General features: G+C 44.9%; 1 pseudogene; it reads right to left on the reverse strand.

Moving 5' to 3' along the window:
* Positions 1-10,872: 10,872 nt before the first annotated feature.
* Positions 10,873-14,114, reverse strand: LOC119842383 (annotated as a pseudogene).
* Between the last annotated feature and the right edge of the window lie 11,404 nt (positions 14,115-25,518).

Genomic DNA, 25,518 nt, shown 5'->3' on the forward strand with positions numbered 1-25,518 from the left:
CTCCCCTCCATAATCATGGACTCTCTGTCACATCAAGAGGGAAATGGACTCCAGCTCTGGCAGGAACTGTTCATTGGGTGGGGTGCATAAGGAAGGCAGAAAGAGGGAGACTGAGCCTGCTCCATCTTCTCAAGATGAATCTGAGGTTTCCAGAACTAGCTGGAGGTTGTGAGACCCCTCACATGTGAGCCGTGAACTCCTAAACTCCAAAGAATCATAGAATATCAGGGTTGGAAGGGACCTCAGGACGTCATCTAGTCCAACCCCCTGCTCAAAGCAGGACCAATCCCCAACTAAATCATCCTAGCCAGGGCTTTGTCAAACCTGACTTTAAACACATCTAAGGAAGGAGATTCCACCACCTCCCTAGGGAACCCATTCCAGTGCTTCACCACCCTCCTAGTGAAAATTTTTTTCCTAATATCCAACCTAAACCTCCCCCACTGCAACTTGAGACCATTGCTCCTTGTTCTGTCATCTGCTGCCACTGAGAACAGCCAAGCTCCATCCTCTTTGGAACCCCTCTTCAGGTAGTTGAAGGCTGCTATCAAGCCCCCTTTCACACTTCTCTTCTGCAGACTAAATAAGACCAGTTTCCTCAGCATCTCCTTGTAAGTCATGTGCCAAAACTCCCTAATCATTTCCATTGCCCACTGCTGGACTCTCTAAAATTTGTCCACATCCTTTCTCCAGGTGGGAGGAGGCGGGGGAAAACTGGATGCAACTCCAGATGTGGCCTCACCAGTGCCAAATAGAGGGGAATAATCATTTCCCTCAATCAGCTGGCAATGCTTCTATGTATGCAGTCCAATCAGACATTAGCCTTCTTGGCAACAAGGGTACACTGTTGACTCATATCCAGATTATTGTCCACTGTAAGCCCCAGGTCCTTTTCTGCAGAACTGCCACTTAGCCAGTTGGTCCCCAGCTTGTAGCAGTGAGTGGGATTATTCCATTTAAGTGCAGGACTCTGCACTTCTCCTTGTTGAACCTCATCAGATTTCTTTTGGCCCAACTCTCCAAATTGTCTAGGTCACTCTGGACCCTATCCCTACCTTCCAGCGTATCTACCTCTCCCCCCAGCTTAGTGTCATCTGCGAACTTGCTGACGGTGCAATCCATCGCATCATCCAGGTCATTAATGGAGATGTTGAACAAAACTGACCCCAGGACTGATCCCTGGAGCGCTCTGCTTGATAGCAGCTGCCAACTAGACATCCAGCCATTGATCACTACCTGTTGAGCTCAACAATCTAGCCAGCTTTCTATTCACCATTAGTCCATTCATGCAATCCATATTTTTTAACTTGCTGGCAAGAATACAGTGGGAGACCATATCAAAAGCTTTGCTAAAATCAAGGTATATCATGTCCAATGCCTTCCCTATGCCCCCAGAGCCAGGTATCTCATCATAGAAGGGAATCAGGTTGGACAGGCATGACTTGCCCTTGGTGAATCCATGTTGACTGTTCCAGGTCCCCTTCCTCTCCTCCAGGTGCTTCAAAATGGATTCCTTGAGGACTTGCTCCATGATTTTGCTGGGGACTGAAGTGACTCCTCTGATTTTACAGGAGATTTTCCCATCATTTCTTTCTCTTTTTTTAACAAAAACAACAAGGAGTCCTGTGGGACCTTAAAGACTAACAAATGTATTAGGGCATAAGCCTTTGTGGGCTGGAGCCCACTTCCTCAGATAATTTTTTTTACAGATACCACATTACACAGACCAGCACCCCTATTAAGATTCCTTATGGTGGATTAGCAGTGGTCTCCCCCCCCAGATCAGTGGGAGGCCACTCCACTTCAATGTGTTGCTGGTTGTCACCCACAGTTAGGAGTTAGCTGGGTATCCCACAGCCTGTGGCTCTGGCCAGCAGTCCAGGCAAAATGATAGTGAGTTAAGGTGCATCAAAGCAGGGCAGAAAGAGTCTATTAGGGCAGAAAAGAGTCATTAGCCCCAAGCCGTTACTCAGTGTGGGTCAGTGTAGTGGTGCAGTGCCCCACCCTGGAGAAGAGAGGGTTAAAACGGGCCAGAGAGGCTGTGCAGACTGGCAGCCAATTAGAAAGGGTCTGTGGGCAGCCAATCAGGGCTGGGCTGTGCCTGATAAAGAGGCTGCAGACCAGAGGAGAGATCAGTCTCTCCCTGACCAGCAAGGGAGGCTCCTAGCACAGGGACTGACTGCCTAACAGCACCCTGGGCAGGGCAGAGCTGGGCAGGGCTGGGCAGGGCAGGGCAGGACTGCTGGCTGACCACTGCCAGACTGGCCACTGCCACACTACTGACCCTGACACAAGGGCTGAGTGGGTTCAAGGGCTATGGGGACATGGCCCAAGGAAGGTAGGCAGTAGAGCGGAGTAGAAGAAGGCAGCAAATGGCTGCCCCTCAAGGGTCCCTTAGCTGGGGCCCAGAGAAGTGGGTGGGCCTGGGTTCCCCCCCATTTTTCTCCACTGGATGCTGGAGTGAGTGGCCAGATAAAGGACTGAAGCTTGTCACTGCAGCATGGGTCTGAATTAAGGATGGCCGATACTCTAGGAACAGAGGGAGAATGGAGTTGGGGGAACAGCTGGAGGGCTGTGTCCTAAAGAGGATGCCGTGGCCCAGAGAGTGATGTGGGTCCAGAGAAGGTGGAGACAACAGAGCGATGGCACATGAGACGTCACCTGCATAGGGCAGTACACAGCGCGACTGAGTTAATTCCCAGAGTCACCAGCAGGAGGCACCATGGTGATGAGTCAGCACTCCTGTTTACATGATGGAAGAAGTCTATGGCTTAGGCCTGTACTCAGGGCTGAGCAGCAAACCAACAATTAGTATTCCCAAGCCCTTAGTCAGGGCAGGACAGCAAAAAGTCTATGGCTCAGGACTATATTCAGGGCCAAGAAGCAAGATGGTGAGGCACCCTAGCTCCAGTGTATGGTCAAGAATTGCGGGTTTCTTGGCCTAGAGAGGTGGGAGTGCCACCCATGGGGGCATGGTTAGGGGAACATGGGCCCTCCTGTTTCCACCGTGTTCCAGCTCAGGGCCCTAAGAGTGGCAGAGAATTCCTCCACTGGGTCAACGTGGAATCCAGCCAAAACACATTATCGTGGTCTCTGTCTGCCACTGTCAAGGTTCCCTCCCCACTCTGAACTCTAGGGTACAGATGTGGGGACCCGCATGAAAGACCCCCTAAGCTTATTCTTACCAGCTTAGATTAAAACATCCCCAAGGCACAGATTTCTTTCTTGCGTTGGGAACCAGCTTAGGTTAAAAACCTGGTATGCTGCCACCACCAAGTGATGTAAACAAAGAACAGGGAAAGAGACCACTTGGTGACATCTTCCCCCAAAATATCGCCCCAAGCCCTACACACCCCCTTTCCTGGGGAGGCTTGAGAATAAACAAGATGAGCACAAACCCCTTGGATTTTTAGGATCCAGAAACCCAATCCAATTCTTAAAAATCAGAACTTTATTAGAAGAACAAAAGAAGATAAAAGAACAATTCTGTAAGATCAAAATGGAAGATAATCTTACAGGCAGTCAGATTCAAAACACAGAGAATCCCTCTAGGCAAAACCTTAAGTTACAAAGACAAAAACAGAGGAATACACACTCCCTCCAGCACAGCGCATTTTCTATCTAGATTACTTACTAACTCTACAGGAGTTGGAGAGCTTGCATCCTTGATCTGTTCCCGGCAAAGGTATGACACAGACAGACAAAAACTCCCCCCCCTCCAGATTTGAAAGTATCTTGTCCCCTCATTGGTCATTTTGGGTCAGGTGCCAGTTAGGTTACCTTAGCTTCTTAACCCTTTACAGGTGAAAGGATTTTGCCTCTGGCCAGGAGGGATTTTATAGCACTGTACACAGAAAGGTGGTTACCCTTCCCTTTATATTTATGACAGCCATGCAGCCAGACTAGGGTCAGCTGCTCCTGGGCTACTTTCTCCTCTACCCTTGGGAGGTACCTGGATCCACAGGAGGTCCTCCAGTTTGTCTGGGCTGATGGCCAGAGGAAATTCCAGAGGCTCCTTGGTGCCTTGAGCAGCTGGTGGCTCCAGGAGCTCTGGCCAGATTAACAGGACTTAGGTGGGAAGGCGATGACAGATACGGAGGCAGCTGCGGGAGTGACTCCTGTAGTGGAAGACACAATGAGGATGACAGGATGTGGAAGCTGTGGTATGTACATGATCCTGGAGGGGGGACCTGGTAAGAGTTTTTTCTGCATGAAATGCCGTCTGATAGAGCTGATGGAGGAAAAGATCCGAGGTTTGGAGATGCAGGTGGAAAGTCTGGTTGAGTTTAGGAAGGGGTTTGAGCAGATGATGGAGCAAAGATATGAGGTATCTGAAGGGAAAAGCTCAGACTTACAGATGGAAGCAGGGCTGGGGAATTTTGAGGGGAGACTGGGTGAGGAAAGGGGTCAGTGGAAACATGTGACTCAAAAAACCAGGCAGAGGAAAAGACGGGCTAGTGAAGGAGAAATAGAGCTTAGGAACAGGTTTGTAGAGTTGGAAAATGAAAAGTCTCAGCAGGTAGTTGCTGAAGATGGAAGGGCAAGGAAGAAGAGAAGAGAGGCTAGTCCTATAGGAAAAGGGGAAGAGTCAAGGGAGACTACACCAAATATGAGCCCCAGGAGGATACAGGATGGGTTGAAGAGGATTATAAGGGAAAATAGGAATGGAAAGAACTTGCAGCCAGAGGGAACGGGGGAGAGACTGGAGAATAGCACCATCACCAGGAAAAGGCAGGTCTATGTGATCGGGGACTCTTTATAGAGAAGAATAGACAGGCCTGTAACTAGAGCTGATCCAGAGAATAGAAGGGTGTGCTGTCTTCCGGGTGCTAAGATACGGGATGTAGACCTGAGGTTGAAAAGGATCCTAAAGGGAGCGGGAAAGAATCCCCTAATTATCCTTCATGTGGGAACAAATGATACGACTAGATTCTTGCTAGAAAGTATTAAGGGAGACTATGCTAGGCTGGGGAAGATCCTTAAGGAAATTGAGGCTCAGGTGATCTTTAGTGGGATCTTGCCTGTTCCTAGAGAAGGGCAACAAAGGTGTGATAAGATTATGAATGTCAACAGATGGCTTAGGAAGTGGTGCTATAAGGAGGGCTTTGGGATGTATGGCCACTGGGAGGCATTCACGGACAGAGGACTGTTCTCTCGGGATGGACTTCATCTGAGTAGGGAAGGAAATAGACTTCTAGGATGGAGGCTGGCACAACTGATAAAGAGAGCTTTAAACTAGGAATTTGGGGGAGATGGTTGGGAGATGTCCAGGTAATCTGCACGCCAGATTTTAGCATTGAGAGGGAAGAAGAGGAAATAAGAAAGGATACAGCCGTGGGTAGGAGAATGTATATAAGGAGCGAGGGCGGTGTGGATACTAGTCTAATAGGTTATACTGGCTGTAGAATGACTGTGCCTAATAGGTTACAAAATGTGAGCGAGGCCAAACAGCAAAAATTAAGATGTTTGTACACCAATGCGAGGAGCCTAGGTAACAAAATGGAGGAACTATAGCTACTGGTGCAGGAAGTGAAACCAGATATTATAGGGATAACAGAAACATGGTGGAATAGTAGTCATGACTGGACTTACAGGTATTGAAGGGTATGTGCTGTTTAGGAAAGACAGAAATAAAGGTAAAGGTGGTGGAGTAGCATTGTATATCAATGATGAGGTAGAATGCAAAGAAATAAGAAGCGATGCAATGGATATGACAGAGTCCGTCTGGGCAAAAATTACATTGGGGAAGGTAACTAGTAGAGCCTCTCCTGCGATAGTGCTTGGGGTGTGCTATAGACCTCCAGGATCTAATTTGGATATGGATAGAGCCCTTTTTAATGTTTTTAATAAAGTAAATACTAATGGAAACTGTGTGATCATGTAATGCATCCTATGAAGTGAGCTGTAGCTCACGAAAGCTTATGCTCTAATAAATTTGTTAGTCTCTAAGGTGCCACAAGTACTGCTTTTCTTTTTGCGAATACAGACTAACACGGCTGCTACTCTGAAACCTGTGTGATCATGGGAGACTTTAACTTCCCAGATATAGACTGGAGGACCAGTGCTAGTAATAATAATAGGGCTCAGATTTTCCTAGATGCGATAGCTGATGGATTCCTTCATCAAGTAGTTGCTGAACCGACTAGAGGGGATGCCATTTTAGATTTAATTTTGGTGAGTAGTGAGGACCTCATAGAAGAAATGGTTGTAGGGGATAATCTTGGCTCAAGTGATCATGAGCTAATTCAGTTCAAACTGAATGGAAGGATTAACAAAAATAAATCTGCAACTAGAGTTTTTGATTTCAAAAGGGCTGACTTTCAAAAATTAAGGAAATTAGTTAGGGAAGTGGATTGGACTGAAGAATTTATGGATCTAAAGGTAGAGGAGGCCTGGGATTACTTTAAATCAAAGCTGCAGAAGCTATCGGAAGCCTGTATCCAAAGAAAGGGGAAAAAATTCATAGGCAGCAGTTGTAGACCAAGCTGGATGAGCAAGCATCTTAGAGAGGTGATTAAGAAGAAGCAGAAAGCATATAGGGAGTGGAAGATGGGAGGGATCAGCAAGGAAAGCTACCTTATTGAGGTCAGAACATGTAGGGATAAAGTGAGACAGGCTAAAAGTTGAGTAGAGATGGACCTTGCAAAGGGAATTAAAACCAATAGTAAAAGGTTCTATAGCCATATAAATAAGAAGAAAACAAAGAAAGAAGAAGTGGGGCCATTAAACACTGAGGATGGAGTGGAGGTTAAAGATAATCTAGGCATGGCCCAATATCTAAACAAATAATTTGCCTCAGTCTTTAATAAGGCTAAAGAGGATCTTAGGGATAATGGTAGCAAGACAAATGGGAATGAGGATATGGAGATAGATATTATCATATCTGAGGTAGAAGCGAAACTCAAACAGCTTAATGGGACTAAATCAGGGGGCCCAGATAACCTTCATCCAAGAATATTAAAGGAATTGGCACCTGAAATTGCAAGCCCATTAGCAAGAATTTTTAATGAATCTGTAAACTCAGGAGTTGTACTGAATGATTGGAGAATTGCTAATATAGTTCCTATTTTTAAGAAAGGAAAAAAAAAAGCTCCGGGTAACTACAGGCCAGTTAGTTTGACATCTGTAGTATGCAAGGTCCTGGAAAAATTTTTGAAGGAGAAATTAGTTAAGGACATTGAAGTCAATGGTAAATGGGACAAAATACAACATGGTTTTACAAAAGGTAGATCGTGCCAAACCAACCTAATCTCCTTCTTTGAGAATGTAACAGATCTTTTAGATAAAGGAAATGCAGTGGATCTAATTTACCTAGATTTCAGTAAGACGTTTGATACTGTGCCACTTAGTGAATTATTGGTTAAATTGGAAAAGATGGGGATCAATGTGAACATCAAAAGGTGGATAAGGAATTGGTTAAAGGGGAGACTGCAACGGGTCCTACTGAAAGGCGAACTGTCAGGTTGAAGGGAGGTTACCAGTGGAATTCCTCAGGGATCAGTTTTGGGACCAATCTTATTTAAACTTTTTATTACTGACCTCGGCACAAAAGTGGGAGTGTGCTAATAAAGTTTGCAGATGATACAAAGCTGGGAGGTATTGCCAATTCAGAGAAGGATCGGGATATTATCCAGGAGGATCTGGACGACCTTGTAAACTGGAGTAATAGTAATAGGATGAAATTTAATAGTGAGAAGTGTAAGGTTATGCATTTAGGGATTAATAACAAGAATTTTAGTTATAAGTTGGGGACGCATCAATTAGAAGTAACGGAAGAGGAGAAGGACCTTGGAGTTTTGGTTGATCATAGGATGACTATGAGCTGCCAATGTGATATAGCTGTGAAAAAAAGCGAATGCGGTTTTGGGATGCATCAGGAGAGGCATTTCCAGTAGGGATAAGGAGGTTTTAGTACCGTTATACAAGGCACTGGTGAGACCTCACCTAGAATACTGTGTGCAGTTCTGGTCTCCCATGTTTAAAGAGGATGAATTCAAACTGGAGCAGGTACAGAGAAGGGCTATTAGGATGATTCGAGGAATGGAAAACTTGTCTTATGAAAGGAGACTTAAGGAGCTTGGCTTGTTTAGCCTAACTAAAAGAAGGTTGAGGGGAGATATGATTCCCCCTCTATAAATATATCAGAGGGATAAATACAGGAGAGGGAGAGGAATTATTTAAGCTCAGCACCAATGTGGACACAAGAACAAATGGGTATAAACTGGCCACAAGGAAGTTTAGACTTGAAATTAGACGAAGGTTTCTAACCATCAGAGGAGTGAAGTTTTGGAATAGCCTTCCAAGGGAAGCAGTGGGGGCAAAAGATCTATCTGCCTTTAAGATTCTACTCGATAAGTTTATGGAGGAGATGGTATGATGGGATAATGGGATTTTGGTAATTAATTGATCTCTAAATATTCAGGGTAAATAGGCCTAATCCCCTGAGATGGGATATTAGATGGATGGGATCTGAGTTACCCAGGAAAGAATTTTCTGTAGTATCTGGCTGGTGAATCTTGCCCATATGCTCAGGGTTTAGCTGATCACCGTATTTGGGGTCGGGAAGGAATTTTCCTCCAGGGCAGATTGGAGAGACCCTGGAGGTTTTTCGCCTTCCTCTGTAGCATGGGGCATGGTTGACTGAGGGAGGCTTCTCTGCGCCTTGAAGTCTTTAAACCACGATTTGAGGACTTCAATAGCTCAGACATAGGTGAGGTTTTTCGTAGGAGTGGGTGGGTGAGATTCTGTGGCCTGCGTTGTGCAGGAGGTCTGACTAGATGATCAGAATGGTCCCTTCTGACCTTAGTATCTATGAATCTATGAATCTAAGAGCTACAGTTTCCCAGGGGGAAGAACAAAATGAAGCTGAAAGTTAAGGAAATAAGCCACACAATAGTCTCATCCTTCAGGACTTTATAGCTGAGTTTTAGGGTACACAAGATGTATGATGCATAGCCTCACTCATCCACCTCAGAGCCCTGCTCCCAAACCTTAGCTGCTTTTATACGGCTTCCTGGCTTCCCTCACCACTCTGGGTTGGCTTGTCTGCCCCAGTGCTGCACCTTGGCTGCTCTCACTGTAGGCTCCTTGTCAGGCTGCAGTGGTGCTCATTCCAGTCCTGGAGCAGAGGGAGCAAAGTTTTGGGAGGGGAGGGAGGTGGAGATTGTGACACCCTGGCACCCCCATATTCACCACTGTCTTATAATGATGGTATGTTGTGTACAAAGGATGCCTTGAGAAGTTTCATTCTAAAAGTCTGAATCTGTTTAACATTCATACCCTGTTAAGTTGTATGTGCTGTCATTGTATATGAAATTATGATGTTTAGTTATGTATGTGCTACTGACATATGTTGTGAGATTGAGAACACCCACAAGCAGCCTTCAGGTACAACAGTAAATGGGCCAAATGATGATAATAGCTTATTGAGGAAATGCACACAAGCACAAGGATTACCCCAGGAATTGTGTACAATAGAAACCTCTCAGAAATAGCAAAACAGTAGGGGTACTCATACTGGGGGTTGAGCCCCCTGAGGGGGAGTAACAAGGTTATTACATGGGGAGGTTGTGGGCTTTCAGCCTCCACCCCAAATCCCACTTTGCTTCCTGTAATTATAATGGTAAATATATTTAAAAAGTGTTTTTAATTTATAAGGGGGTTGCACTCAGAGGCTTGCTGTGTGAAAGGGGTCACCGGTACAAAAGTGTATTATTTCTAGTATGCTGCTACCAAAAGATCCTAATTCAGGCCACAGAGTCACATGCTGCACTGCACAAGAGGAACTGTTTGACTCGCATCACGGCAAAAGGGCTTTACAGGAATTTGGAAGAAGACATAAAAGAGAGAAATAACATGATAATGGAGTTGTCGTTCTCCCTATAGAAACATACCTGAAAGTAGCAGAGAAAAAAGACAGAACTGGGGGGCAAATGCTGGTCCCATGCAGGATGAAAGAAGCCTGCCTGAAAAAAAAATAACCTACTTGTATAACCTAACTAGGTCAGACACTGCTTGATTCAATCTCTAATTAGTACATTAGGCTAAGATTGTTGGTTTTTTTTATTATGGTAATCTACCTAGATCTGTTTCCTTTCACCTATAATCACTTAAAAGCTCCCTTTCTGTAGCTAAAAAATTTTTTCTATTTTACTTTACACATTCTGTTGTTTGAAGTGCAAAGGGGAAAAATCTCAGCTCATGCACGAGAGATGATGGACGTCCACTTTCCTTTGTAGAAGTGGTGGACTGGATAAATAAATTCATACTGGTCAGGTTTTGACCAGGGCAGGACAGTAGAGGTCTGGGATCTTAGGCTGGGGAGCTGAGAGTATTGCGGCTGTAGCATCTCCTTTGTGGTTTCATGAGCGGTTGGCCAGAGAAGTCATGATCACATCTGAGGGGGGTGCCTGCCCATGGCTGTTGGTGGGAGGCAATCTTGGAGGGCTTTGTAGCTTGTCACAATGTTACAGTGCAAGAGGGAACCCAGATTGGTGAGATAGAGGGCTCAGCTCTACCTCAGTTCCAGGTGGCACCCCAGGGGGGACCCATCACATAGATGATCCAGAGAGTGACGGGGGAGTGGAGGGGAGTGAGAAACAGGGGCAGAGCCTTTGTGGGGAAAGGCCCAGAAGTGGGTGGAGCCTTGATGGAAGATGTGGAGCAGCGGTGGGGATTGGGGTGAAAGGTGGGGCAAGGGGCAGGTGCCCAGGTGTAACAGGAGTCCAATTACAATTAGATATATGATTAGAAAGGTGGGAACCCTATGTGTTAGTGAGTTGTACATATACCAATTCCATAGTATATCTTGCTGAGAAACCACAGTAAGTCGAGGAAAGGGTTTAATGTCTCTTTGACAGTCCAGTAAGTGATTCAGGGAAGACGGCTCATATCACCAGCCTGGTCTGCCTGGATCTTGGTCTCAGGTCTCAAACACCAGGAGAAAACTTTAGTCCCTTTATGAGTAAAGAGCCGGAGAAGCCTGTCCTGGATCTGTTTGGTCCTCACCCGTAGATGATGGGGTTTAGCATGAGGGGCACCAGAAGGTATACGTTGGAAATGAAAACATGGAAATGGAGGGGCAAAGTGTGACCAAATATGGATGTGAGGGAAGAGAAGAGTGTTGGGATGTAAAAGGCTAAGATGACACAGAGGTGGGAGCTGCAAGTCCCAAAAGTCTTGAGCTGGGCATCCTTTGTTGGGAGGCTGAAGATGGCCCTGAGGATCTGGGAATAAGACATGACAATAAAAACACATCCAGACCAATCCTACAGAATACCACAAGTAGGCCATAGTAACTACTGATGCAGCTGTCAGCACAGGCCAGCTTCACCACATACATGTGCTCACAGTGCGTATGGGGCATGATGTTGGTTCTGCAATATGGCCACAACCTTGCAAGGAAGGGATAGGGCAGTGCGAGCATGCTGCCACACAGCATCACGGCCAGGCCAATCTTGGCCACCACGGGGTTTGTCAGGATGGTGGAATGTCTCAGGGGGTGGCAGATGGCCACGTACCAGTCCACAGCCATGGCCACGAAGATTCCAGATGTGATCACTGAGAAGCAGTGAATGAAGTACAGCTGGGTGAGGCAGGCACTGAAATCGATGGCAACAAGAAGAAAGCCAAGGAAAGTGTGGGCCCCTTACTGAATGAGGGAGGCAAGCTAGTGACAGAGGATGTGGAAAAAGCTAATGTACTCAATGCTTTTTTTGCCTCTGTTTTCACTAACAAGGTCAGCTCCCAGACTGCTGTGCTGGGCAACACAAAATGGGGAAGAGATGGCCAGCCCTCTGTAGAGATAGAGGTGGTTAGGGACTATTTAGAAAAGCTGGACGTGCACAAGTCCATGGGGCCGGACGAATTGCATCCGAGAGTGCTGAAGGAATTGGCGGCTGTGATTGCAGAGCCCTTGGCCATTATCTTTGAAAACTCGTGGCGAACGGGGGAAGTCCCGGATGACTGGAAAAAGGCTAATGTAGTGCCCATCTTTAAAAAAGGGAAGAAGGAGGATCCTGGGAACTACAGGCCAGTCAGCCTCACCTCAGTCCCTGGAAAAATCATGGAGCAGGTCCTCAAAGAATCAATCCTGAAGCACTTAGAGGAGAGGAAAGTGATCAGGAACAGTCAGCATGGATTCACCAAGGGAAGGTCATGCCTGACTAATCTAATCGCCTTTTATGATGAGATTACTGGTTCTGTGGATGAAGGGAAAGCAGTGGATGTATTGTTTCTTGACTTTAGCAAAGCTTTTGACACGGTCTCCCACAGCATTCTTGTCAGCAAGTTAAGGAAGTATGGGCTGGATGAATGCACTATAAGGTGGGTAGAAAGCTGGCTAGATTGTCGGGCTCAACGGGTAGTGATCAATGGCTCCATGTCTAGTTGGCAGCCGGTGTCAAGTGGAGTGCCCCAGGGGTCGGTCCTGGGGCCCGTTTTGTTCAATATCTTCATAAATGATCTGGAGGATGGTGTGGATTGCACTCTCAGCAAATTTGCGGATGATACTAAACTGGGAGGAGTGGTAGATACGCTGGAGGGGAGGGATAGGATACAGAAGGACCTAGACAAATTGGAGGATTGGGCCAAAAGAAATCTAATGAGGTTCAATAAGGATAAGTGCAGGGTCCTGCACTTAGGATGGAAGAATCCAATGCACCGCTACAGACTAGGGACCGAATGGCTCGGCAGCAGTTCTGCGGAAAAGGACCTAGGGGTGACAGTGGACGAGAAGCTGGATATGAGTCAGCAGTGTGCCCTTGTTGCCAAGAAGGCCAATGGCATTTTGGGATGTATAAGTAGGGGCATAGCGAGCAGATCGAGGGACGTGATCGTTCCCCTCTATTCGACACTGGTGAGGCCTCATCTGGAGTACTGTGTCCAGTTTTGGGCCCCACACTACAGGAAGGATGTGGATAAATTGGAAAGAGTACAACGAAGGGCAACGAAAATGATTAGGGGTCTAGAGCACATGACTTATGAGGAGAGGCTGAGGGAGCTGGGATTGTTTAGTCTGCAGAAGAGAAGAATGAGGGGGGATTTGATAGCTGCTTTCAACTACCTGAAAGGGGGTTTCAAAGAGGATGGCTCTAGACTGTTCTCAATGGTAGCAGATGACAGAACGAGGAGTAATGGTCTCAAGTTGCAATGGGGGAGGTTTAGATTGGATATTAGGAAAAACTTTTTCACTAAGAGGGTGGTGAAACACTGGAATGCGTTACCTAGGGAGGTGGTAGAATCTCCTTCCTTAGAGGTTTTTAAGGTCAGGCTTGACAAAGCCCTGGCTGGGATGATTTAACTGGGACTTGGTCCTGCTTTGAGCAGGGGGTTGGACTAGATGACCTTCTGGGGTCCCTTCCAACCCTGATATTCTATGATTCTATGATGTCCCTAGAATTGAACCAGAAGATTGCCAGAATTTTTGGAATGATGGACGTGGACAGGACCAGATCAGTGACGGCCAGCATGCAGAGGAAATAGTACATGGGCTTATGGAGGCTCGGCTCCCTGTTCATGATGAAGAGGATGGTGAAGTTCCCCATGATGACTATTTTAATTAATTTGCAAACTGGATACAATTAACTTAGGCTTGAATAGAGACTGGAAGTGGATGGGTCATTACACAAAGTAAAACTATTTCCCCATGTTTATCCCCCACCCCCCACTGTTCCTCAGACGTTCTTGTCAACTGCTTGAAATGGCCCACCTTGATTATCATTACGAAAGGTCCCCCCCGGCTTTCCTGCTGGTAATAGCTCTTAATTGATCACTCTGGTTACAGTGTGTATGGAAACACCCATTGTTTCATGTTCTCTATGTATATAAATCCCCCCACTGTATTTTCCACTGAATGCATCCGATGAAGTGAGCTGTAGCTCACGAAAGCTTATGCTGAAATAAATTTGTTAGTCTCTAAGGTGTCACAAGTACTTCTTTTTCTTTTTGTAAATACAGACTAACACGGCTGCTAGTCTGAAACCTGTCAAGATGACTATGACTTATATGGTGCATAAGGGGATGGAGAGCCTGACATGGGCCATCTCCAGGCTAGGAATGCCCAGCAGGATGAAGGTGGAGGGGTTGGTGAATTCGGTTGTGTTGGAATCTGACATGGAGCAGGGGAGAAGATGTCCAACTCTGAGGCAGAATGGTGTCTCCTACTTGTACCGTATGTTCCCCTGACTTTCTGTATATGTTCAGGGTCTAGGGTGATGGTCAGAGTGCAACTGCATGGATGGAGAGACAATGTGAATATCAGACAGTAGTTGTCAGGGTTCCCTCTCCACTCTGAAATCTAGGGTAGAGATGTGGGGACCTGCATGAAGACCACCTAATCTTATTTCTACCAGTGTAGGTCAAAGTTCCCCAGGGCACAAATTCTTTGCCCTTGGAGGGTACGCTGCCACCATCAAATGATGTAACAAAGAATCAGGGAAAGGACCACTTGGAGTTCCTATTCCCCCAAAATATCCTCAAGTCCTTACAGCCCCTTTCCTGGGGAGGCTTGAGAGTACTATCCTAACCAATTAGTTAAAAAGTGATCAAATACCCAAACCCCTGGGTCTTAGGACAATAGAGAAATCTGTCAGGTTCTTAAAGAAGAATTTTATTTAAAAAAAAAGGTAAAAATCACCTTTGTAAAATCGGGATGGAAAATAACTTTACACGGTAACAAAAGATTCAGAAACACAGCAGAACTTCCTCTAGGCTTCGTTTCAAAGTTACAGAAAACAGGAATAAACCTCCCTCCAGCAAAGGAAAAATTCACAAGCAGAACAAAAGGTAATCTAACATACCTTGCCTGTCTTTTACTTACAATTTTTGTAATATAAAATACTTTTAGGATGGTTTATAGGAAAAGGAGTTTTCTGACCTGATGCTTCTCTGCTTCTCAAGAGAATACACACAACAAAGCCTTCCTCCCGCAGATTTCAGAGTAACTTCTTTCCCCATTGGTCCTTTTGGTCAGGTGCCAAACAGATTATTTGAGTTTCTTAACCCCTTACAGGTAAGGAGGAATTCTATGCCACCCTTATCTGTATGGTTATGAGATGCCCCCCAATCGCAGACGGTGCTGGACCACCTGTACCACACTGGCTGTGATTTCTTCCTGGAGCTCTCGGAGAAAACAGAGTTAATAAGACACATGCACCTCTGGATATACTGTTGATTATATACAAACTAACAATATTTTCCACTTTTCAAGGACGATTTTAACAAGTTGATTCTGGGAAGCTTTGAGCTGTAGCTTACGAAAGCTTATGCTCAAATAAATTTGTTAGTCTCTAAGGTGCCACAAGTCCTCCTTTTCTTTTCACAGGAGAGTGCATCAGCCACTTTGTTAGAAGCTCCTGAGATGTGTTGTATTTCAAAATCAAAATCTTCGAGAGCTAAACTCCATCGAAAAACTTTTTTGTTATTGTCCTTCATGGTATGAAGCCACTTCAGCGCAGCATGGTCTGTTTTCAGGTGGAAACACCATCCCCAAACATATGGGTGTAGAGTTTCCAGGGCGTACAAAATGGCATAACATTCCTTTTCACTGACTGACCAGTGGCTTTCCCTCTCAGACAGCTTCTTGCTGAGAAACACGACAGGATGGAACTCTTGATTTGGTCCTTCCTGCATTAAAACTGCTCCCACACCATGCTCGGAAGGATCGGTGGTTACTAGGAACTGTTTGTCAAAGTCTGAGGCCCTTAGTACAGGGTCAGACGTGAGTGTCGCTTTAAGCTGGTTAAAGGCCTTCTGACACTCTTCGGTCAACTGAACTGCATTTGGCTGTTTCTTTCTGATTAGGTCTGTCAGTTGGGCAGCAATTTGACTGTATTGCAGTACAAATCACCTGTAATATCCTGCCAAGACTAAGAAGAATTAGACCTGTTTCTTTGGCTTTGGGACAGGCCACTTTTGGATAGCATCCACTTTGGCCTGTAGGGGGTTGATAGTTCCTTGACTCACTTGGTGTCCAAGGTAAGTCACTCTGCTTAGGCCTCTTTGACACTTCTTAGACTTAACAGTTAGTCCTGCCCCCCTTATGTGCTCAAGGCCTTTTTTCAGATGCTCCAGGTGTTCTGCCCATGAATCCGAAAAGATGGCCACATCATCAAGGCAGGCGACTGCATATTCCCCTAATCCTGCTAGGAGACCATCTACAAATTTTTGGAAAGTGGTAGATGCATTTCACAGCCCGAAAGGGAGTACATTAAATTTATACATCCCTACATGCGTGTTGAAAGCTGACCTTTCCATGGCAGAGTCATCCAGCGGTAACTGCCCATACCCCTTGGTTAAGTCCAAGGTAGAGATGAACTGGGCCCATCCCAGTTTCTCCAATTGTTCATCTGTGTGTGGCATTGGATAGTTGTCTGGGTGAATTACAGCATTTACTTTATGGTAGTCCATGCAAAAGCGCATCTCCCCATCTGGTTTAGGAACTAGAACCACTGGAGATGCCCATGAACTGTTAGAGGGGTGGATTACCCACATCTGTAGAATGTCCTGGATCTCACTTTCTATGGCAGTTTTGGCGTGAGGAGACACCCGGTAAGGTTGGACTTTAATTGTGTGAGCATTACCTATTTCAATGGAGTGGTATGCCCGTTCGGTCTGTCCTGGGGTGACTGAGAACATTGATGCGAAGATGGCACACAGCTCCTTGATCTGCTGTTGCTGCATTTGCCCAAAGGTCATGGAGAGGTTCACCTCTTCCACGCCACCATCATTTTTTCCTTTGTAGTAGACACCTTCAGGCCACTCAGTGTCATCTCCTCCCTGGGCTGTAAACTGACAAACCTTTAATTCTCTGGAATAGAAGGTCTTCAGAGAATTAATATGGTTCACCTTAGGCTTTAGGTTTGAGTTGGGGGATGCTATGAGATAGTTTACAGCTCCCAGGCGTTCCTGGACTGTAAATGGCCCTTCCCACTATTCTTCCATTATATGGGCCTGCAGCACCTTCAAGACCATGACTGGGTCCCCTACTTTTAAAGGAATATTCCCTGGCATGTTTATCATACCAGGCCTTTTGCTCTACCTGAGCATCTTTTAGGTTTTCTCTAGCAAGGGCTAATGAGGTTCAGAGGGTGCTGTGTAGGTTGGTTACCAAGTCCAGAATGTTAGTTCCTGGAGAAGGTGTAAACCCCTCCCATTGATGCTTCACCACAGGTAATGGATCCTTAACCTCGCCGCGATACACAAGTCCAAATGGTGAAAACCCTAAACTGGGATGTGATACAGTGCTGTAGACAAAGTGCAACTGCCGCAACACTAGATCCCAATCACTGGAGTGCTCAGATACGAATTTATGTATCATGGCCCCCAAAGTTGTATTAAACTTCTCCACCTGGCCATTTGTTTGATGGTGATAAGGAGTGGCAAAGAAGTGGCTCACCCCATGACCTTCCCATAGGCTTTTCATGGTCCCTGCAGGAAATTAGTTCCCGAATCTGTAAAGATGTTGGCGAGCCAACTTACCCTGGCAAAAATGTCTGTTAATGCCGGGCACACATTTTTAGCCCTGGTGCTGCTTAGAGCTACTGCTTCCGGCCATCAGGTGGCAAAATCCATGACCGGATATAGGTAGAAACATCCTTGCCCATTCCCGCTCAGTGAAATGACTTTCCCAAGTGTTCTTTGGCTCTGTTCACCCCAGCATTGCCACTTGGATGATTCTGTGCTAAGCTTAATAGCTTTACCCGGTACTTAGTTGGAACTACCAACTGTGTCTGAGGATGCCAGTCTTCCTGGTGCTCACCAGAAAGAGTTTGCATAAAAGTCCTTTTTCTACAACAAACCTGGATTGATTAGAAGAGTTGAGAGGCGGAGGGTTGCTCCGTACCGCCGTCCAAGCTTTCTCGAGGCTTTCATCTGCTTCCTGTTCAGTCTGGAACTGTTCCCTTGAGGCTGGAGACATCAGTTCCTCATTGGATTGTGGACCTAGGCTTTGTCTCTCTGGAAGTGATGCAGGTGATGGGGTTGTCACAGACATTGGCATGGGGTCCGGTTCCAACATCTCAGTCTGGGTCTTTGGTAATACAGACTGGGCCCTTGTTGAAGGTTCAGCAACAGAGCTAGGTGTGACAGCTCACATAGCCTGGCTGTGGGTGACCATTCCCACCATCTTGGCCAGCTTTACCTGGTTGGCCAAGTCTTCCCCCAGCGACAAGGCAATGGGATAATCATCATAGACTGCAAAAGTCCATATTTCTGATCAGCCCTTGTACTGGACAGGCAACTTGGCTGTAGGCAAGTCTAAAGAGCTGGACTTGAAGGGTTGAATCATCACTTGGACCTCTGGGTCGATGAATTTGGGGTCCACTAAGGATTGGTGGATAGCTGACATTTGTGCTCCAAGAAAAGGAGGACTTGTGGCACCTTAAAGAATAACAAATTTATTTGAGCATAAGCTTTCGTGAGCTACAGCTCACTTCATCAGATGCATTCAGTGGAAAATACAGTGGGGAGTCTGTAATCGAGTGACCAGAGAGATTGTCAATCTGTTTCTTCAGTTCAGCAGGTGGGTATTGTAGTTGTAAGAACGCTTGATAGAGATCTTGTAGGTGTTTGTCTCTGTCTGAGGGGTTGGAACAAATGTGGTTGTATCGTAGAGCTTGGCTGTAGACAATGGATTGTGTGACGTGATCTGGGTGAAAGCTGGAGGCATGTAGGTAGGCATAGCAGTCAATAGGTTTCCAGTATAGTGTGGTGTTTATGTGATCATCACTTATTAGCACCGTAGTGTCCAGGAAGTGAATCTCTTGTGTGGACTAGTCCAGGCTGAGGTTGATGGTGGGATGGAAATAGTTGAAATCATGGTGGAATTCCTCAAGAGCTTCTTTTCCATGGGTCCAGATGATGAAGATGTCATCAATGTAGCGCAAGTAGAGTAGGGGCATTAGGGGATGAGAGCTGAGGAAGCGTTGTTCTAAGTCAGCCATAAAAATGTTGGCATATTGTGGGGCCATGTGGGTACCCATCGCAGTGCCGCTGATTTGAAGGTATACATTGTCCCCAAATTTGAAATAGTTATAGGTGAGGACAAAGTCACGAAGTTCAGCCACCAGGTTAGCCCTGACATTATTGGGGATACTTTTCCTGACTTCTTGTAGTCCATCTTTGTGTGGAAGAAACAGATTGACAGAGCCAGAAGAGTACCCAGAAGTCACCTACTACAGGACAGGCCCAACAAAGAAAATAACACAACGCCACTAGCCATCACCTTCAGCCCACAACTAAAACCTCTCCAACGCATCATCAAGGATCTACAACCTATCCTGAAGGACGACCCATCACTCTCACAGATCTTGGGAGACAGACCAGTCCTTGCTTACAGACAGACCCTCAACCTGAAGCAAATACTCACCAGCAACCACACACCACACAACAGAACCACTAACCCAGGAACCTATCCTTGCAACAAAGCCCATTGCCAATTCTGTCCACATATCTATTCATGGGACACCATCATCGGGCCTAATCACATCAGCCACACTATCAGAGGCTCGTTCACCTGCGCATCTACCAATGTGATATATGCCATCATGTGCCAGCAATGCCCCTCTGCCATGTACATTGGTCAAACTGGACAGTCTCTACGTAAAAGAATAAATGGACACAAATCAGATGTCAAGAATTATAACATTCAAAAACCAGTCGGAGAACACTTCAATCTCTCTGGTCACTCAATTACTGACCTAAGAGTGGCTATTCTTCAACAAAAAAACCCTTCAGAAACAGACTCCAACGAGAGACTGCTGAATTGGAATTAATTTGCAAACTGGATACAATTAACTTAGGCTTGAATAGAGACTGGGAGTGGATGGGTCATTACACAAAGTAAAACTATTTGCCCATGTTATTCCCCCCCAAGCCCCCCACTGTTCCTCAGGCATTCTTGTCAACTGCTGGAAATGGCCCACCTTGATTATCACTACAAAAGGTTTTTTCCCCACCCCCCGGTAATAGCTCATCTTAAGTGATCACTCTCCTTACAGTGTGTATGATAAAACCCATTGTTTCATGTTCTCTGTGTGTGTATATAAATCTCCCCACTGTATTTTCCACTGAATGCATCCGATGAAGTGAGCTGTAGCTCACAAAAGCTTATGCACAAATAAATTTGTTAGTCTCTAAGGTGCCACAAGTACTCCTTTTCTTTTTGTGAATACAGACTAACACCGCTGCTACTCTGAAAATTGTGCTCCAGTGTCCCTCCATGCAACAACCTTCTTCCCGCTCACACTCACAGTTTCCCTTCGTTCTGAGGTTACCTGGGAGGCATTTGGGCCTGAAGACCTTTGGTGTGACTCTGGTATAATGAAGAGCATCTTTTGGGGTTCTTGGGGCTGTTGGCCTTCAAATGCCCCAGCTCATTACATTTAAAACATCGCCCAGTTGACTGGTCACTTGGGCGAGGTGGGTTGCTGGAGACTGGTGTGGGGTGATGATAAGGTGTTTGGGTATTTCCTTGGGATGTAGATGGGGTTTTGGACTGCCCCTGGTCATAGGGTGTTGTCTTGGGTTACCCCTTCTGATAGCTGCTCCAACTGCTACTAGTTTTTTTCTTTTCCTCCACCTCTACCCATTTGGTTCCAATCTCCCCCACCTCGATTACCATTATGGGCTTCCCATCTAGGATGTACCTTTCTTGAAGTGAGCTGTAGCTCACAAAAGCTTATGCTCTAATAAATTTGTTAGTCTCTAAGGTGCCACAAGTACTCCTTTTCTTATTTCCTCAGGAACACCCTGTAAGAACTGTTCCATTTCCATTAAGAGAGACAGATCTTCCAGAGGTTTAATGCTTGCTCCTGATATCCAGGCATTCCAATTTTTCACAATGTGGTAGGCGTGTCGGGAAATTCCACATCCAGTTTCCACCTTAGGGCTCTGAACCACGGACAGGAATGCTCAGGTGTTAGCTCCATTCTGCCTCTCGCCTGGGTTTTAAAAAAGATAATAACTGTTCATGTGTTCCTTCAGCATTTCAACCGCAACCTCTGCTAAGGGTCCACTGAGTTGTCGCCTCAGTTCTACCATGTACTGGTCTGTAGAGATGCTGTACACAAGGCAGGTCCTTTCGAAATTTTCTAAGAAGGCTTCGGTATCATCACCTGCCTTATAGGCGGGGAACATTCTGTGGTGGGAAGCGGTACCTGGAGAAGGATTGCTAAGGTTCTGTCATAAAAAGGACTGGGCTCTGCTTTTGACTATTTCATACTGGTTCCAAACAAGATTTGTGGTTTATCTGTCACTCTGTAACTCTGGGGTTTGTAAATCGAAGGTTCTTCAAAAGATTCTTTTTAACAACTTCCTTGACTTCTGTCATAACCATATAGCTAAGGGTAGCCTAGAATTCCTCTTTACCCTGTAAGGGGTTAAGAAGCACAAATAACTAGGTTGGCACCTGACCAAAAGGACCAATGGGGAGAGAAGATACTTTCAAATCTTAGGGGTGGAGGGAAGGCTTTGTTGTGTGTGTTCTCTTGGGAAGCAGAGAAGCATCAGGTCAGAAAACTCCTTCTCCTATAAACCATCCTAAAAGTCTCTCATATTACAAAAATTCTCTCGGGTTAGGCAAGATTAACCACAGAAAGGCTAGGATGACTGACAGTGATGTCCAAAAGAAATTAGAATTAGCCAGATTCGAAGCTGATGAGAGACAAAAACAACATGATAGATGGATGGAGGCAGAAAAAGCTGCCCATGAGAGAGTTATGGAGGCCCAGCAGGAAGCCCAGAAGCATGCTCAGGAGGAGAGGGAAAGAGAGACGAAGCATGCACTGGAGTTAGAGAGGGCAAGTGCTAAGCAGAATATACCAGAGAACCTGTCAAGGTTCCTTCGCCACTCTGAACTCTAGGGTACAGATGTGGGGACCTGCATGAAAGACCCTCTAAGCTTATTCTTACCAGCTTAGGTTAAAACTTTCCCAAGGTACAAACTATTTTACCTTTTCCCTTGGACTTCCACTGCCACCACCAAACATCCAAGTTTATTTTTTGAGAAAGAGTTTTTTGGAAACGTCTTTCCCTGAAAAATCCTCACCAAAACCTTGCACCCCCCTGCCTGAGGAAGGCTTGATAAAAATCCTCACCAATTTGCATAGGTGAACACAGACCCAAACCCTTGGATCTTAAGAACAATGAAAAAAGCATTCAATTTCTTACAAGAAGAATTTTAATATAAGAAAAGGTAAAAAGAATCACCTCTATAAAATCAGGATGGTAAATACCTTACAGGGTAATTAGATTCAAAACATAGAGAATCTCTCTAGGCAAAACCTTAAGTTACAAAAAGACACAAAGACAGGAATATCCATTCTATTCAGCACAGCCTATTTTTTCAGACATTTAAAGAAATCAGAATCTAACGCATCTCTAGCTCGATTACTTACTAAGTTCTAAGACTCCGTTCCTGTTCTGTCCCCGGCAAAAAGGAGGCAAATACAGGGCAGGTTCCTGTTAAACATAAAGTATTAAAAAATAAAGGGAAATTTCAAAATAAAAAGATTTGACAAGGTTAGAAAACAATGGAAATGCAGGTCTGGGATTATTATAAAAAAAGTCTAGGAATATAATTAATGCCAGTCAACGACATAGTTTATGGAAAACAGGTTTTTGCAAATAATCCCAATTTCTTAATTTAATGAGAGTACATGTTTGGTTGATCAAGGGAACTGTGCAGATTCACTGAACCTTAATTTCTCTGAGACATTAGATTTAGTAGGGGTACATATTCAGATAAACAAATAAACACTCTGCAATTTCAGTAGACCACACATAAAATGTAATAAAAACTAGCTAATTGACAGATCTTGGAAACCAGTTGTGAATTGACCATTTTCAAGAAATGGTGCTGTTTCTAGCAGAGTTCTGCAGGGATCAGTTCTAAGCAAGATGCTATTCAATATTTTCGTCAATGATCTGGGAGCAAATAAAAATCAGTGCAGATAAAATTTGTGCACAACCCAAAGCCCTCGAGCAGATGTTCCAGAAAAGCATCCTGTCTGGGTCTGCAGACATGCAGAGCTGGAGAATCCATCATTTTTTTGCAGGGTTCTCCAGTGGTTAATCTACCTCAGTGCTAAACATTTGGCCCATATTTCCAACTGGAATTTGTCTCACTTCAGCTTCCAGCCATTGGGCCTTCCTCTGCCTTTCTCTGCAAGATTAAAGAGCCCAATACTTCTATATAAGATAAATTATCAGTTTTTCAAATCTTCTCTCTCTGTCTGGCATTCAGAACAGTTGGTTACACCAGCACCATTTGCAGAGGTGAAATCCTTCCCCTGCTTCAACTCACCTCTCCCCTGTTTATGCATCCAAGGATCACATCAGCCTGTGGCCACAGCATCACCCTGGGAGCTCACAATGAATTGGGTGTCCTCAGTGACCCCTAAATCCATTTCAGGTTCCCTGTATTCCATAATACAGTGCCTTTGTCTGAGGATCAGGCTGGCATTCCCCCTTCCAAGATGATAACTTTGCATTTGAGTGTATGAAAACATTTTATTTTGCATGGGTTCAGCTCAACAAATGCTCCAGATCAATCGGTATGCCTGCCCTGGCCTCCTCATTGTAACCACTCTACCAATCTTTGGGTTGTGCACAAATTTTAAACATTAAAATGCTACAAAGGCTCTGTTTTACTGCTTCAGTGTAGACACTACTTACACCAACAGCAGGGGTTGTCTTTTCAGTGTAGGTAATCCACCTTCCCAAGAGCTGATAGATAGTTCCGTGGAAGAATTCTTCCCTCGAACTCATGTTGTCTATACCAGGGTTAGGTTTCTCTAAGGGGTTGGTTTTTTGGGGTGTGTGTGTTTGTTTGCTGTTTAAAAAAAGAAGAAGTAATGTTGGGTTGTATTAGCAGAGGCTTAGAATGCAAGTAACAGTAGATGATAGCACTGCTCTTCTTGATGCTGGTTAGATCTCAGTTCGAATACTGTGTCCAATTTTGATCATGACTGTATAGAAGGCTGTAGGGAAACTGGAAAGGATCCAGAGGGAAGGAACAAAGATATTCCAAGGGATGGAATGCAAGCCATATAAATAAGCTGAAAGAACTGGGTGTGTTTAGTTTGGAAAAGAGGAAATTGAAGGGGGGATATGACAGCAGTCTTCAGATACTTGAAAGGCTGCCATAAAAAAAAGTGAAGGAACGTTTTTCTCTCTTGCCAGAGAGCACAGGGAAAGAGGCAGTGGGTTAATACTATAGCATAGCAGATTTAGATTAAATTTCAGGAAAAACCTCATCACTGTAACAACAGGTGGACAATGGAACAGACGAGTCAGCAGGTTATGGAAGTTCCTTTGCTGGATGTATTCAAAAGGAGGAGGGACAGCCATCTGCCTGGGATGGTTTAGACTGAATACCTCCTGCATCTTGGCAGAGGGTCAGACTAGTTGATCCTTGTGATACCTTCTCATGCTGTGTCTCTATGATTCTAAAATGTAAAATCCTGGTGTGAATCAGGCCTTAGTGACACACAAGTTAAGAGGCTCAATAAAGGGGTAACTGGGTGAAATTCAACAGCCTGTGTTATGCAGGAGGGCAGACTGGATGATCTAATGGTGCCTTCTAACCATAAACCCCATCAATCTATCAATAAAGAAAGTAGATCAGGCATTTATATTTATTGTGTCTCATAACACACAAACAAGAGAACATTGAATTCCATTTACTGTCTGAACATATAACACAATCCATATTTAATAATATGACTGTCATAAATATAAAATCCCTCCTGGCCAGAGGCAAAATCCTTTCACCTGCAAAGGGTTAAGAAGCTAAGGTAACCCCTCTGGCACCTGACCCAAAATGGCCAATGAGGGGACAAGATTATTTCAAATCTGGATGGGGGGAACAAAGGGTTTTGTTTGTCTGTGTGATACCTTTGCCGGGAACAGATCAAGGATGCAAGCTCTCCAGCTCCTGTAAAGTTAGTAAGTAATCTAGCTAGAAAATATATTAAATTTTCTTTTGTTTTTTGGCTTGTAAAATTCGCTGTGCTGGAGGGAATGTGTATTCCTGTTTTTGTGTCTTTTTGTAACCTGAGATTTTGCCTAGAGGGATACCCTATGTTTTGAATCTGATTATCCTGTAAAGTATTTACTATCCTGATTTTAGACGTGATTCTTTTACCTTTTCTTTAAATAAAATTCTTCTTATAAGATATTGAATGCTTTTTTTCATTGTTCTTAAGATCCAAGGGTTTGGGTCTGTGTTCACCTGTACCAATTGGTGAGGATATTATTATCAAGCCTTCCCCAGGAAAGGGGGTGTAGGGCTTGGGGGGATATTTTGGGGGAAGATGTCTCCAAGTGGTCTTTTCCTGTTCTTTGTTTAAATCTCTTGGTAGTGGTAACATACAGTTCAAGGACAAGGCAAAGTTTGTACCTTTGGGAAGTTTTTAACCTAATCTGGCAAGAATAAGCGTAGGGGGTCTTTCATGCAGGTCCCCACATCTGTACCATAGAGTTCAGAGTGGGAAAGAACCTTGACAATGACATATTACA

The sequence above is a fragment of the Dermochelys coriacea genome, chromosome 1 (genome assembly GCF_009764565.3).
Source record: "Dermochelys coriacea isolate rDerCor1 chromosome 1, rDerCor1.pri.v4, whole genome shotgun sequence".
NCBI lineage: Eukaryota > Metazoa > Chordata > Testudines > Dermochelyidae > Dermochelys > Dermochelys coriacea.